This window comes from Tupaia chinensis, unplaced genomic scaffold (assembly GCF_000334495.1).
Source record: "Tupaia chinensis unplaced genomic scaffold, TupChi_1.0 Scaffold000602_1, whole genome shotgun sequence".
NCBI lineage: Eukaryota > Metazoa > Chordata > Mammalia > Scandentia > Tupaiidae > Tupaia > Tupaia belangeri.
The window spans coordinates 761,275-775,782 of NW_006160120.1; the positions used below are offsets into that span (position 1 = coordinate 761,275).

Genomic DNA, 14,508 nt, shown 5'->3' on the forward strand with positions numbered 1-14,508 from the left:
CACACAAATCTAGCAAGATTGATTTATTTAAGGCAGCTCTATAAATGTCTGAATATAAATCTATGATTATGGTGGGTGAGGCAAGGTAGGCAACAGAGAATGCCACAGAAATAAAGTTTAGGGGGTGGAAAAAGGGACTTGGAGTCTGGGGATGGTAACTTAGTGGTAAAAATCTTCATATATTTTAGCTAAAGGGACATATCTATTTAGGAGAATGTTTTAGGCGTCTGTATCATGACGGCTATCTTCAACCAAAGTCCTAGAGTCTCTTAAAAAATAAAGTGACAAAAATGCCAACTATAATCACTGAACCCCCTGGAACTCTCATTTCCATGGTCTGCGTCTGCTCAGTTATTATGTACTTACCTGAGTACTGATTTGAGAATTCCTCTACTATCCATGGTCCTTCTCCTCGCTCCAATATGAAAATCACATCGGGTTTGCTAACATGACACCTGTTAATGGGAAATGACACAGAACTTGAACCAAGCTCTTTGCATTTCAGGGACTCTGAAGGATGAAGAAAGTACAGCTTCAGAACCATGCAGTGAAAATGCCCAGCACTGTCTCAGGAAAGCTAGAGCACTGTGCTGAAGGGAAGGGCACTGAGTACATACACAATTCTACTGCCAAAAGAGGCTTTAACCATATTGCTCTCCTAATAGACTGGGTTAAATAATTAATTTACAGAAGTACAACATGTTTCTGCAAAACAGAAGAAATGCATGATCTTTGCAGTTAAGCAGGGAAACCACACTCACCTACCGAGAGTAGATTGCTATAGTTCTCCAGCATCACATCTTTGTAGAGAAGCCTCTGAGTGGGGTCTAGTTGCTGCCATTCCTCCTGGGTGAAGTCCACTGTAAGGCCCTTGAATTAAACTGATCTCTGAAAGAATATGTTTAATCTGAGGTGATGAGAATTGAGGGGCATCAAATATATGGGGACATTACAGAGATCACTGTCATGGCTAACAGAAGCTGTATAGAGATACACTTGGTGGGAGGACAAAATATTAGAAATATCCTGTTATTGTATTCATTCTTAGAATGAATTTTTTAAAATGTTCTAAGTTTATACTATTTCCTGGAACTATTCTAATTTCTTGGATTACTACCTCACGTAAAATACTGACTATGCTCTCAAAGAGCAATTGTTCTGACAGGGTGACATAAATAGACACCTTAGTGAAGAGTAATGATGGATGTACACACAAGATAAAGGGAGATTACTAAAGGAGAATGCTAGTTCCATTCCATGTTATCAGCTTTACTTGAGTGAGTAATAACTTTAGTCTTAAAACACAGAGTGTGCGTTGTAGGACTGTGACCACTAAGAAATATACACAGGCATAAGACACACATGTAAAGGTCAATAACTACAAATATCTCTATATGAAAGAATAACGATAAGCTGAACAGAGGGCAAAGATTAGAGGGACCTTTTCTATAACAGTAACCTCAAAAGTTTTTAGATAGTACAACATGGTAAAACATTCTTGCACCTATGACTAACATGTATACTTACTTAGAAATTGTAATGCATTTCTTAGTTATTTTAAGTTACATATTAATATCACCAAAGCTTAATTATTTTAATTCTTTTAGCCAAAATACAAATGTCAACAGAAGGCCTGTGGATCCCTAGAGTGCTCTCTATCCTCCACTTTGGAAAGCACTGTTGTGAATAATGGAAATCTGTAAAGAGGTATTTATAAGCAAGTTTTGTGACCAAATTTGTATTTTAGGAGCAATGCTGTAGAGTATGGGGTCAGCAAACTACAGCCCATGGGTGAAATCTAGCCCCCGAGAGCCCTGGCCCTGCCATTCGCTTATACAGCATCCATGACTGTTGTCACACTACAACGGCGGTGTTAAGTAGATCTGACAGGGCCAGCAAAGAGACCAGAAAGCCCGGAAAGCCAAAAATATTATCTGATCCTCTGGAGACAATGCTTACTGTCTCCTACTCCAAAAATCTAGAAAACAACATAAAGGGTAAGTTAGGAGGAAGAAAACCATAGTGAGACATGATCACCATAGTGAGACATGATCACAAGTTCCAAAGAGGTTGGGAAGGAGGGAATCAATCTCACATGATGGGGAATGAAAGGAGCTGGCCACTAGCTGGTTCTGCAGTAGAAGTAATGTCCAGATGATTGTGCATGATAAGCTGGGGAGATGCTAGTGGTATAAGCTAATATTAGGAAAGCAAAACAACAACGAAAAAATTGAGCATAGAAAACTAATGCATCGGTCTACAGAATGCTGTGCTTAAAATGTTTGTAGAGCACACATGGAAATGTCCAACTAGAAGCTGTATGTTTACGTCTGAGGCTCTAAGAGAATATGGGGATTGGAAGAAGTATTTGAAAGCATAAATAATGAGGAAGGTCTCCATAAATTATGATAGGAGTTGTTTCCAGGCTATACTGTGAAGTGAAAAAAGTAAAGAACAAAAGAATGCCTATAGCATGCTACCTTTTACATAAGGTGATGACAAAAGAACATATAAATGTAACCGCTAGGTGTGCAGAAAAGGATACACGAGAAACTGGTTACCTTCAAGGGAGGGGTGGAAACAGATGTAAAGAATGAGAGAATGAGAAGTGACACTTCTCTAAATACATCTTTCTATTCGGTTCGGATTCTTAGATCTACCTCCAATAAATAAATAAAATTAACTAGGATATGGAAGGGAAATACCAAATAAAATACAAATAGTAACATATAAACCTAACTATATTAAAAATAAATAACATAACCAATGTGAAAAGGATGAGTAAGAAAAGAACTAATCAAAGTGGGGCCAGCAAGTGGTGTAGTGGTTAAGGTGCTGGACACTCCCACATGGCAGACCACAGTTTGAGTCCCAGACCTGGTGGCTTGCTTTCTCACTGTCCTCCTCTCTTTGTGTCTGTCTTTCTCTGGTCAAATTAAAATAAATGAATGAATAAAATTAAACAATTTTTTTTTAAAAAAAGAACTAATCAAAGTAACTATGGGGAACAGTATTTTGACTATTCTATAAGCCTAAGGATAAAAAGAACAGTATACAGTTACACTCAGGAAATTTTTTTTTTCCCCATGGGGTGATTCTTTTTGTTGTTTTGAAAAAATTATTTAATATTATTTATTTATTTTTTTGAATGTGCTATAGGGCACATGTAGTCACCAGAGAGAGACAGAGGGAGTGAGTCAGAGAGAGAAAGTGAGAAAGCAAGCCACCAGGGTCCAGGACTTGAACCATGGTTGGTGATGTGGGAGTCTAGCACCATTAAAACTACCTCATACGTATACTTGGATGAGTAAATATGTAGATAATGAAAGACAGTGTTCTGTCAGACAAATAAGTTATTTAAAAAGGGAAGACTAGAATGAACTCATAAAGTGTCAAGGTCATGAGACAAAAGGGGGCTGTCACTGCAAGAGGCTAAGGAGACATGACAACTAAATGCAGTGTGGGATCCTAGGCTAGATCCCGAAACTAAGAAGTAGATATTTCTCATTTAAATAAAATAGATAATTATATTAATGTTGATTAGCAGGTTTTGTTCACTATAGTACTGTGTTCAAAGATCAAGGAAGATTAGGTATGCTAGGAAAGTCAGGAGGGGATGCATATACTTTGTGTATGATTTTTCTAATTCTTTTGTAAGAACAAAACTAGGCAGTACTAAGTGAAATGCCTTCTCTACTTCTGCAGATACTTATGTATTACCCATGTTTTAGAACTGCTATGTTTAACCTCACTCGCAGGACTATCCTAGGTCCCCTCACTCTGCTGTTTCTTAAACCTGACATACTTTATATAACAATTCAGTCACACCCTTCCTTATATCAGTTTATCTCCTATACATAAACTAGAAGTAGTCCTATTATCCAGTTATTTCTTCCATGAATTACTTCTTGTAAAGATGCCATAAACTTCCTGAACATAAACAACATCTTAGAATTACAGACACAACAATGGGGAGAAGGTCTTAGTTATGAGGGGAAAAATGGCAAAATATTAAAAGCAAAAGATCAGTGAGAGGGACCAGCAGGTGGCATGGTGGTTAAGGCACTGGACACTCCCACATGGCCAACCATGGTTCAAGTCTCAGACCTGGTGGCTTGCTTTCTCACTTTCCCTCTCTCTCTCTGTCTCTCTCTGGTCAAATGACAATAAATAAATAAATAAATAAATAAATAATTCTTAAAAAAAAAAAAAAGGCATGGAACTCAAGAGCCAGGAAGTGGGAAGCCTTCATTAGAGAGTCCTGTAGTCACTAAAGAAGGTTCAGCTATACTTAACAGCATAAGGTTTGAAACATGAACACTGAATGTGTTCACTTTGTGAGAAATTGAATGGTGATTATAACAAAACAGAATAAAAATATCCTTTTCTCTTGGTGACTCAGGTCAACCCTGTAAACAACTATGTAAATGAAATTATCATCCATTTACAACAGAGAAGAGTTCATAGAGTCAGAGAAAATAAGACTGCCCACAATGAATGAATAAATAAAATGATCAAGAGATGCATTTTAGGGGAGGGGTCATACTGTCAAATGTAACAAAGAATCTGGTAAAGCACAGACTGGATAATACCCATTGGATTTGAAAATATTTAGAATACTGCTAACTTTTTATTTAATTATTTAAAATTTTTATTTATTTATTTATTTATTTATTTAGATTTTTGCCATAAGCATGTACATCCCCCAGATAGGGAGAGAGACAGAGAGAGAGGAAAAGTAACAAATCACTTCCCGGGGGGATGGCCATGCCATAATCCCTTCATTTTCCTCCCAGGATCTTGGGCATGCACTCACATGCGCGTGGCATGAGTTTCAAGCCACTTGGTCTGGGACTTGAGCCACAGATGTAGGGCGCGTGCGCTCGCCAGACAGACAGAGAGAGACATAGAGACAGAAAGCGAGAAATCACCCCCCAGGGGGGATGGTCACGCCGCAATCCCTTCTCCTCCATTCTCCTCTCGGGATCTTGGGCACACACGCACACGCGCCCGGCGTGAGTTTTAAGCCACCGGGTCCGGGACACGAACTGTGGTCCACTACGTGGGAATCCAGGGACATAGCCATTACGCTAACTGCTGGTTCCCCACACCTGGCATGTTTTTAAGCTGCCAGGTCTGGAACTCAAACCAAGGAGTTAGCCATGAGACACACCACCTTAACCACTATGCCAACTGCTGGTCCATGCAAGTGCTTTCTTGTACCGAACAGATCCATGGGCATGGTGGAGTCAATACAAGACTACATGAAGTGAGTTAAAATGGGACAAGCAAATAAAGCTACTTTACCTACAGAACATAATATTAAATTGTTCCTTGTACAATCTATTTTAAAAGTACAGGTGGAGGAAATAGTTACAGAAAATTAGCTGAGGAACATGCACTCTATTTATTCTAGGATTTATCCCTGGCTCCTAGGGAGCCACCAGAATGCTGCCCACATGGACGACAATGAATTGGCGTCCTGTAATTACTGTGCCTTGCCTAGGAATACAGGAAACCCACTGCACTTCATTCACAGCTGTTACTGGCCAGTAGGCAAAGCTGTCACAGTATCACTTATTCAAACATCACTAAAGTAAATGTTTAGCTATAAATGACAATTATAGCAATAGTCCATGTAAGGTCTATCATCTATTGTCTGGGCCTTCCTGGGACAACCTGAATAAGTCTATAGGGATATAAGATTTCTGTACGTTTATACCAAACTTTTCAGTATTGATCTGATACTCCTTTCTGATGCTAAATTTTATATATTTCTACTTTTTCATCTGAATGTACAAACTAGTATAAACATTTTCAAAGCCACTATAAAATGTGGAAAGTAATCCCTAAGCAACTTACCTGGGATTTGTTCATTTTCAGGTGTGCTTGAGAAAGGGACAAGAGGGGTGAAAGTAGAGCTGGGTAAGGAAGAAAGAGGAATGGAATCATGAGACAACTGGCTCACAGAGCGTTTTACAATAACCTGTCAAGATAGCCACACACGGGACCAGCAGCTAGTGTAATGGCTATGTCATTGGACTCCCACGTAGTCGACCACGGTTCGCGTCCCAGACCCGGTGGCTTAAAACTCACGCAAGGCACGTGTGCGTGCATGCCCAAGATCGCGAGAGGAGAATGGAGGAGAAGGGACTGCAGTGTGGCCATTCCCCCAAGGGGTGATTTCTCACTTTCTGTCTCTCTGTCTCTCTCTGTCTGGCGAGCGCACGCGCCGTATAGCAAAAAACAAAACAAAACAAAACAAAAACAAAAACATAAACCACCTCTCTCAAAAAAAAAAAAGATAGCCACACACCCATTTAAGAAAATGGTCCTTTGACCAATGTGATACAGGAAACAGGCTGAAGAAATATCCACTTGCCCATTTTCAGTTTTGAAATGATCACATAGAGCCTTTCTGAGTGAATGTAAACACATTTTCTACTAAATTATGGTCAATTTCAGTCTTTGGAAAAAAAAAAAAAACCCTGAGTTCAATAATAGGAGACTGGGGACCAGCAGCTGGCATAATAGCTGTGTCACTGGACTCCCATGTAGTTGACTGTGGTTCGAGTTCTGAACCCAGTAGATTAAACTCACACCAGGTGTGAGTGCATGCATGCCCAAGGTCCTGAGAGGCGAAGGGATTGTGGTGTGGCCATCCTCCCTGGGTGGGGGGGAGGGATTTCTCACTATATGTTTCTCTTTTTGGCGAGTGCATGTGCCCTACAGCAAAACCCTCTCCAAAATAATAATAATAAGAAGAAGACTGAGTCAACAAAAACAAATATATGTAAACTCTGGAACACTGTTTCAGCATTAAAACTCATTCTAGTATTAAAATATTTCCATTTGGCATGGCCAAATGGTGATATTACAGTTCTTATATATTTTCCTGGTAACATGTTTAAGCTGTCTGAGATCAGAGATTCCAGAAAAAAGTAATACAAGTGCTTCAAGATATTAATTTTTTGGCTGTTTGATCTTAGTCTTAGTTTCCAAGAGAGTCTTTTGCTAAGAAACTTGCTTTCACTTAAATGTGGTAGAGAACAAAGCCCCAACCTGAGAATCAAGAGATTTAAATAGTTTTTAAAGCTTTATCTTTACCTCCAGTGTATGATTTTATAAGGGGGGGAATGTGGTCCAGCACTTTGGGAAACCCAGGAACGGCGAGGTCTCTTCTGTGCATGTGTCTCTTCTGGTTCTCCAGTTCTCTACCTGGACGCACTTCCGGTTCTTAATTCAATAAGCCAAATGTGATGGACATGGTTTGAGCAGCTCAGAATAAACAGGGTGGAGAGTGAGGGGAATGACATGCATGCTTAGGAAGTGATGGGAAGTCATTTCCTTACTTATGGCCGGTACTATATACTTCCCTCAAGTACCACCACCGCGTATCCTCTAACGAAGTGTCATTCACTTCCTATCACATCTAGACTGCCCAGTCCTTTCAATTGCGGCTCACATTCTTCTTGAAGTTGAACTGAAGCTTTGCTCGGTAATCGATGGCTGCAGGTCCAAGGGCGTCAGTGAAGCTACTGGAATCAGATTTTAGCCACTGGGTGCACACACCTGTCACTGTCACCGAGCGCCTTCTTCAGACAAGAGGGCCACAGAAAGAGCCCACCCTGACCCGAGGGCCGCGCCCAGCCCTTCCCTCGCGTCTCCCCGCGACCACCGGAAACCCACTGCGGGGCCCCGCTCCCTCGGACCCCGCGGGCTGGGAGCTCGCCGCCCGTCCTTTCTCTAACTCGTGGACGCACCCGCTTCGCATCCAGTTTGCGCGAAGATCGCAGAGCCTTTGCCCCGGAAGAACTCGGGGAACCGGAAGTGTGTCCAGGTAGAGAACGCCGAAAGGCACATGCGCAGAAGACGCCTTGCGGTTCCCGGGTTTTCCGAAGGGCGCTCGCGGTGTCGGACCTCATTGACCGTGAGGCGCCGAGGCCTTTCTGCTACTTAATTACGGGCTTTCGTTGGTTGCTGAATCATCAGCGTACACACGAGAACAATAGTTATATCAAGTTTATATTAGTTTCACAGAAGGCTGTAGATGAGAAAGGAAAATTACAGACCGTGAAAGAAATTCCAGCGGCATGCGCTATTGAGGGAACAGTAATAAGGACCTGCAGATAAGAGTAAAAAATAATTACTGCTTTCTAAAATTACACGAGAAGTACATGACAGTTGAGGATAAATCAGGATAGCTCCAAAGAAAATAGTCTATTAGACATAATCCCAATTCCCGGAGATACCTGAATTTAATATAGTGCATACCCTTTTGACACTTTTACAAAGAAGAAATCGTGTGGATATAATAATTTATGATTTATGTCAATTAAATATATAAAGTTAATACACTTTAATAAAGCCTATTATCTTAATATAATGTGATAACATAAAAATAGCTTTTCATCACAAAAGATAAATACATATATGTATTGGATGCATATTTAATGAATAGAGCTATACGAGTGGTCTTCAAAGTAATAGCTGACAAAGTTATGATATATTACTATCAAACTCCACAAAAGAACAGTTAGCAACTGTGGTAGTTAGTCTTCAAAGATGGCCCCAAAAGAACCAAACTTCCCAGTATTTAAGGCTTGTGTATTTCCCTCCCACACCGGATTTAGCTGACTTTGTGACTCTTTTAAAGCAAAACAGTGCATCAGAAGTGACACTGTGCCTATTCCAAAAAATAAGCCTTATAAAGTCCTGGCAGCTTCACCTTTACCCAGCTATGTTGTTGGAAAAACCAAGAGGAGATATCAATAGATGTGAGAGGTTCTAAGACCACACGGAGCAAGGCCCATTTGTTTGTTTCCCAGCAAACTGACGATGACCAGCTTTCCAGCCATCTTTGCCAAGACATCAAACATAGGCATGAGCCATTAATGAACAGTCCAGGCCAGTTAAGTCCCTGGGTAACTTCGGTTCCACGTGGAATTAGTGGAGCAGAGCCACTCAGCTATTCTCAATAAACATATAGACTACATGAAGTAATAAATTTTCTTGTTTTAAGGCACTAAATTTGGGGTGGTTTGTTATCCAGCAAAAAATAGCCAAGAATACTCAAAAAAAGATGATTTCCATGAATATTATATGAAAAGGTGCCACTTCAAAGCTGAGAAAGATTTACTGTTGAATGGGTTCTTGAAAAACAGTGTCATTTGATTATGTTATATAAAAATGCTTATAGCTCCTGGGTTACAGAGTTTATTAGGGAGGCAATCCAGGACAAGTTATTAACCACCTGAACTAGCACACTAAGGTTAAACCCATTTCCTACATTACAATACATATATTTAACAGAGATACATAATTTGAAACTTAAAAACCAAACTATTAGGGCAAGTGATATTTTGCATCCCTAGGTAGGGAGGTAAGATGCCATAGGTACTATAGAGGAAATATTGACATATTTGGCTATAAAGAACTGAAAAATTCTTGCTTTCAGGAAAAATAGATTTAATAAGCAAATAAGTGGAGAAAATATTATTGTTTTATGTCTTTGAGGATTAAAACAGATTGTGTTAACAGTTATTTTAGAATTCAGTAAAGATGAAGATTTTTTAAATAAAGATATGAACAAGACAATAAATATAGAAGACTTATCATTGAACCATAAATTTATACAATATATAAAGCAATGGCCAATAATGCTATAGAGCAAAACAATGCAAAAAAAAAGGCCCAGTCTCAGTGGTACAGGCGGCAGCATACTGAATGCTGGGAGTCAAATGGGTAACTCTGGGTTCAGATCCCCTGTTGGCTCTCTCTGGATCCATGTGTGTGTGCCCCAAATCCTGACAAACAGGAGGACAAGAGGAAGGACTGCGGGAAGGGGATCATGGCATGAGGAGACACTGTCGAGAATCTTTCACGTGCACTTGCACACACTCTATCATGAATAAAATAAACTTGTTTTAAAAGCTAAAAAAAAATTAATTACATTCAAAATGTTGGCAGACCAACTTGGCAAAGATGAAAAGGAACAATAAAATATTGGCATGAATTTGAAAAAATGTTTTTCCTAGACAGATTGGGTAGGAATATAATTCCTGTGACACTTGTAGGAGATGTTCTATACCCAAATTGAAGATCTAATGCCCTTTATTCCACTTTCAACAATTCAGCTTCTAGAAATATCTTTTTAAAAAAAATTGAACCAGTGTGAAAAGATGTACATTAAGAACATGTCATATAATGGCTTTAATCATAATAACTTTTTTAAAAATGGAGAGAAGCAACCTTACAGAAGGGGCTTAAAGGAGGTCTTGTGCTGACTCAGGGGTCCTTTGAGCCACACCATTGATGTAAAGTTTAAGGTGGAGTCCATTTACAATTTTTTGGATGTACTATGTGAATTATGATATGATTTTCAGTTCCAGGTATAATTATTTGTATTAATATGATTTCTTGAAAACATAATTTTTTGCCCATCACTTTGAGATGTTACCTGAATTTTTACCTAACTCTTGTCTATACATGTTCTTACATGGAACTAGCACTTAACTGTTTTATAAATTAAAAATTTTCATACATATTAACATTTCTCTTTTTAAAAAACTTTAGTATTCTGTTAATGAAAACAAAAGGTAAAGAAATAAAAAATATTTAATGCACCAAGATGTACCACTTTTTTGATTAAAGAAAACAAATTTTCCTGTTCATCAGAGAAAATAGTATATATGTCCATTCATTCAAATTTAGGTGTTTTCAAATGTTTTTCTGCTATTATAAATGGAAACTTTCTTCTATATTATTTTCATTGCCATGGAAGAATCAGTTGAGGTTATAAAACAGTATTGTTGAAATTCACTTTGTGCTTATTTAAAATATAATTTTAAACATCTAACTTTAATATCTTGCCTTTTTTTTTTTTTTTGAAGAGGTTTTTGCTATAGGGAGTGTGCACTTGCCAGAAAGACAGAAACAGAGAGACAGAAAGTGAGAAATCACCCCCCAGGGGGGAATGGCCACGCTCCAGTCCCTTCTCCTCCATTCTCTTCTTGGGATCTTGAGCACGCACGCACATGCGCCCAGCATGAATTTAAGCCACTGGGTCCGGGACTCAAACTATGGTCAGTTACATGAGAGTCCAGCGACATAGCCATTACGCCAACTGCTAGTTCCAGTCTTGCTATTTTAGGTGTCGAAAATTGTGAATCAACCATGAAGCATAGTCATTTTCCGAAGGGAGATAACAGATGATGTGTTTTCTTCTTTCAATCTGCATTTTATGATTTATTTACAATTTTCTTTAATTAGTTGGACGTGTTGATTATATATTGCTGTGTAACAAATTGCCCTAAAACCTAGCAGCTTAAAACAATTATTTTAATTATTTTCGCAAAATGTCTGGTGGCAAGGAATCTGGACATGGTTAATGTGGGTTCTCTACATTGGGATTTCTCACCACAATCCAGGTGTCAGCTGTGCCTGCAGACATTTCCAGGCCACCCACAGGAAGACGAGCTTCCAATCTCACGCCCATGGTTGGTGGCAAGATTCAGTTCCTTGCCACCTGAGCTCCTCCGAAGAAAGGGCAGCTCATGACGTGGCAACCTGCTTCGTCAGAACAAGCAAGAGAAGAGCCAGAGAGACTATGAGTGAGGTGAAAGTCATGGCCTGGTACAACTCGGTTCCAGACGTGACACTCCATCACTTTCGCTATACTTTATTGATTAGAAGACCTTGTGTTCTGCCCACATTTAAGGAGAGGGATGGCACAAGGGCATAAATATCAGACTCGGATCTCGGGAGCTATTTGACAACTAAACGTTTGAAGGGCTAACGCGGACAGTAATAATAACAATAGGTTTTGCATTCCCATGACGGGCTTAGTTGCTCTCAGGTTTTAATCTCTTACTATAGCACGAGGTTATCTTTAACAAGTGCTGAATTTGATAGACATGGCTGACACAGGTCGCCAAATAGTGATCAAGTACAGGAATTCCAGGGACCAGTAGCTAGCATAATGGCTATGTCGCTGGTCTCCCATGTAGTCAACCGCTGTTCGAGTCCTGGACCCGGTGGTTCAGACTTATGCCAGGCACGTGTACATGCGTGCCCAAGACCCCAAGAGGAGAATGGAGGAGAAGGGATTGCAGTGTGGCCATCCCCCCTGGGGGGTGATTTCTCGGTTTCTGACTCTCTGTCTGTCTCTGTGTTTCTGGTGAGCGCACACGCCCTATAGTGAAAACCTCTCCAAAAACAGAAAAAAAAAAGAAAAAAGTACAGGAATTCCAGGTCGAAGGAAGGTGTGGATGGGTTTGATCACAGATACAAAAAATGAGCAATGGGGCACTAGAAGAGGAGAAAGAAGGTGTGGGGAGAGGGAGCCTGGAGAGGAGGAAGAAAAATGGAAAAGAAAACAGACAGCAGACATTGGATACGCTAGTTTCTAAGGTGGCCACGTGGTGGCAGCATTAATGCAGGTCAGTGCCTTCTGCTGCCTAGGATGAACTTTGTCGCCCGGCCATGAAGTCTCAGTGTCTGTGGCTGCCAAGTAAAGCCGACCTGGCTGACAGGGGCTAAGGAGGACCCAGAAAGGTCCCAAATACAGCAAATCATGTCACTTCTCCCTGTGCTGTTCACCTGGGTCAGGCCATTTGCGGTAGACATTTGTTGTGTTTTTTCTGGTCCCCCTGACAACTGTATCGCCTATTCCTGGTAACAACCACTTTGCTTGCCTTTGGGGAGCTGCCTTGTGCCCATTCAGACCTGCCATGTACACTCTGATAGACTGTACACACACTCCAGAGAATACATCCATTTAGACTGTGCTGGGTGGCACTCGCTCAAGTCAGCAGTGCCCAACCTAGACAACTGGCAATGGCAGCCACTGAGTGGTCGTCCAAGTTGCCTCTCATACTGCTGGCCTAGCTGCAGGCACAGGATCCGAACCAAGTACACCATGGATGTAAATTTGAATCCCGAGTGAAATGTGGAGTTGACCCATTCTGACATGGATGGTGAAGCCACTGCCAATTACCTCCAGCTACATAGGTCTCCAGAGTTATCCTGGTTCTGGTTCTTTTCAACTCTAATAAATTCCTTTTTGATTCAGTTAGCCAGATAATTTTCTGTTGCTAGCAATCAAAGAATCCCAACAAATGACTCAAACCTTCCCCAAACTGGGGAGCCAGACTTGGCAAAAGGCCTTGAGTATTAAGATGAAGGTTACTCCTTATTTATTAACCGATTCATTTATTCATCCAATACGTATTTGGGGTATGAACTGTGTGCCAGGCACTCTTATGGACTATGAGACACGGCCCAGGACTTTAGGGTGGGTCAGTTCTACCTGGTCAGCAGAGTCTGGCTGTGATCTGACAAGACGGGGGCATATGGGTTCTGGGAAGTGGCCACAATGTCCTCTGTAGCAGGAAGCATAGGTTAGGGCTCTGTCCATTTTTCCCTCTTTTTTTTTTTTTAAGAGAGATTTTTGCTGTAGGGTGAGACAGAAAGCTAGAAATCACCTCCCTCCAGGAGGATGGCCCATGCTGCAGTCCCTTCTTCATTCTCCTTTTGGGATTTAGGGCATGTGTGCACATGTACCTAGTGTAAGTTTCAAGCCACTGAGTCCGGGACTCAAATTGTGGTAAACTACAGGGGAGTCCAGTGACGTAACCATTACACCATCTGCTGGTCCCACACTCTTCCCTCTTTGGCAAGAACACCTCCACTTTGATTTATATGCCGAGTTTCCATATATTGTTTCACTTCTAAAGGATTTCAGGGCTTCAACTGCTGCTTTACAGAGAGCACTGAGTGTATGATGGTGTCTGGAATCCAGGCTCTGGAACTGAACAGATTTGGAGCTCCAGTTTGGTCTCACAAGCTACCTGTTGTGTGATCTTCAGGGGGCCGTATTAATGCCTCTTGGGTGTGAGGAAGGTGTGAGATGATCACTGTCAAGAAGGCAGCCCAGGACACCCAGGACAATCAGGGTTAGCCACCATCATCTATGATCACCACATCATTGTTCTATAAGATGTGGGGCCTGTTAAGGGGTCTTACTTACGGGGCTTGTAAGGTGGGTTTACAACACACTGGTGGAACAGGCAGGGCCAGGCTCCCCATCCCACTTCAGAAACAAGGAACTTAAAGGAAGTCATGCAGTTTGAACTCAGGTCTTCTAGGCTGGCTCTGGGTCCTTTGAGTCATGCCAGGTTGACTGTGTGATGGAGACTCAGGAGGTTCCAGTGGCTACTGGCCTCAGAGCAGAGTACACAGACTGGTAACCACGAGCCTGTTTTACTTAGTCAGGACTTTCTCTTCTTTTTAGTAGAGTATTTTAAAGAGAAGTTGTACTTCAAAATCCAGTTTCTGCCCCCGCGCCGAGCGCGCGAGGCGGCGGCGGGCGGAGTAGGCCCTGCGCCGGCCCACCTGGCCTGGCTGCAGCCCCCGCCACCCCCAGGACCTGCACCAAGCAAGGCGGCAGGAGGCTGGCCCCCCACCCAGGGGCCTGCCCAGCGTTCAGCTGCCTCTCCGGGCCGGCGG

General features: G+C 41.3%; 1 long non-coding RNA gene across 1 annotated transcript; it reads right to left on the reverse strand.

The window, feature by feature from the left end:
• Positions 1-808: 808 nt before the first annotated feature.
• LOC102493726 (uncharacterized) lies at positions 809-7,630 on the reverse strand. The gene is made up of 3 exons (XR_336003.3): positions 7,108-7,630; positions 5,863-5,921; positions 809-888 (listed from the first exon to the last, which is right to left on the reverse strand). It is a non-coding gene; the product is annotated as an uncharacterized LOC102493726 (long non-coding RNA).
• Between the last annotated feature and the right edge of the window lie 6,878 nt (positions 7,631-14,508).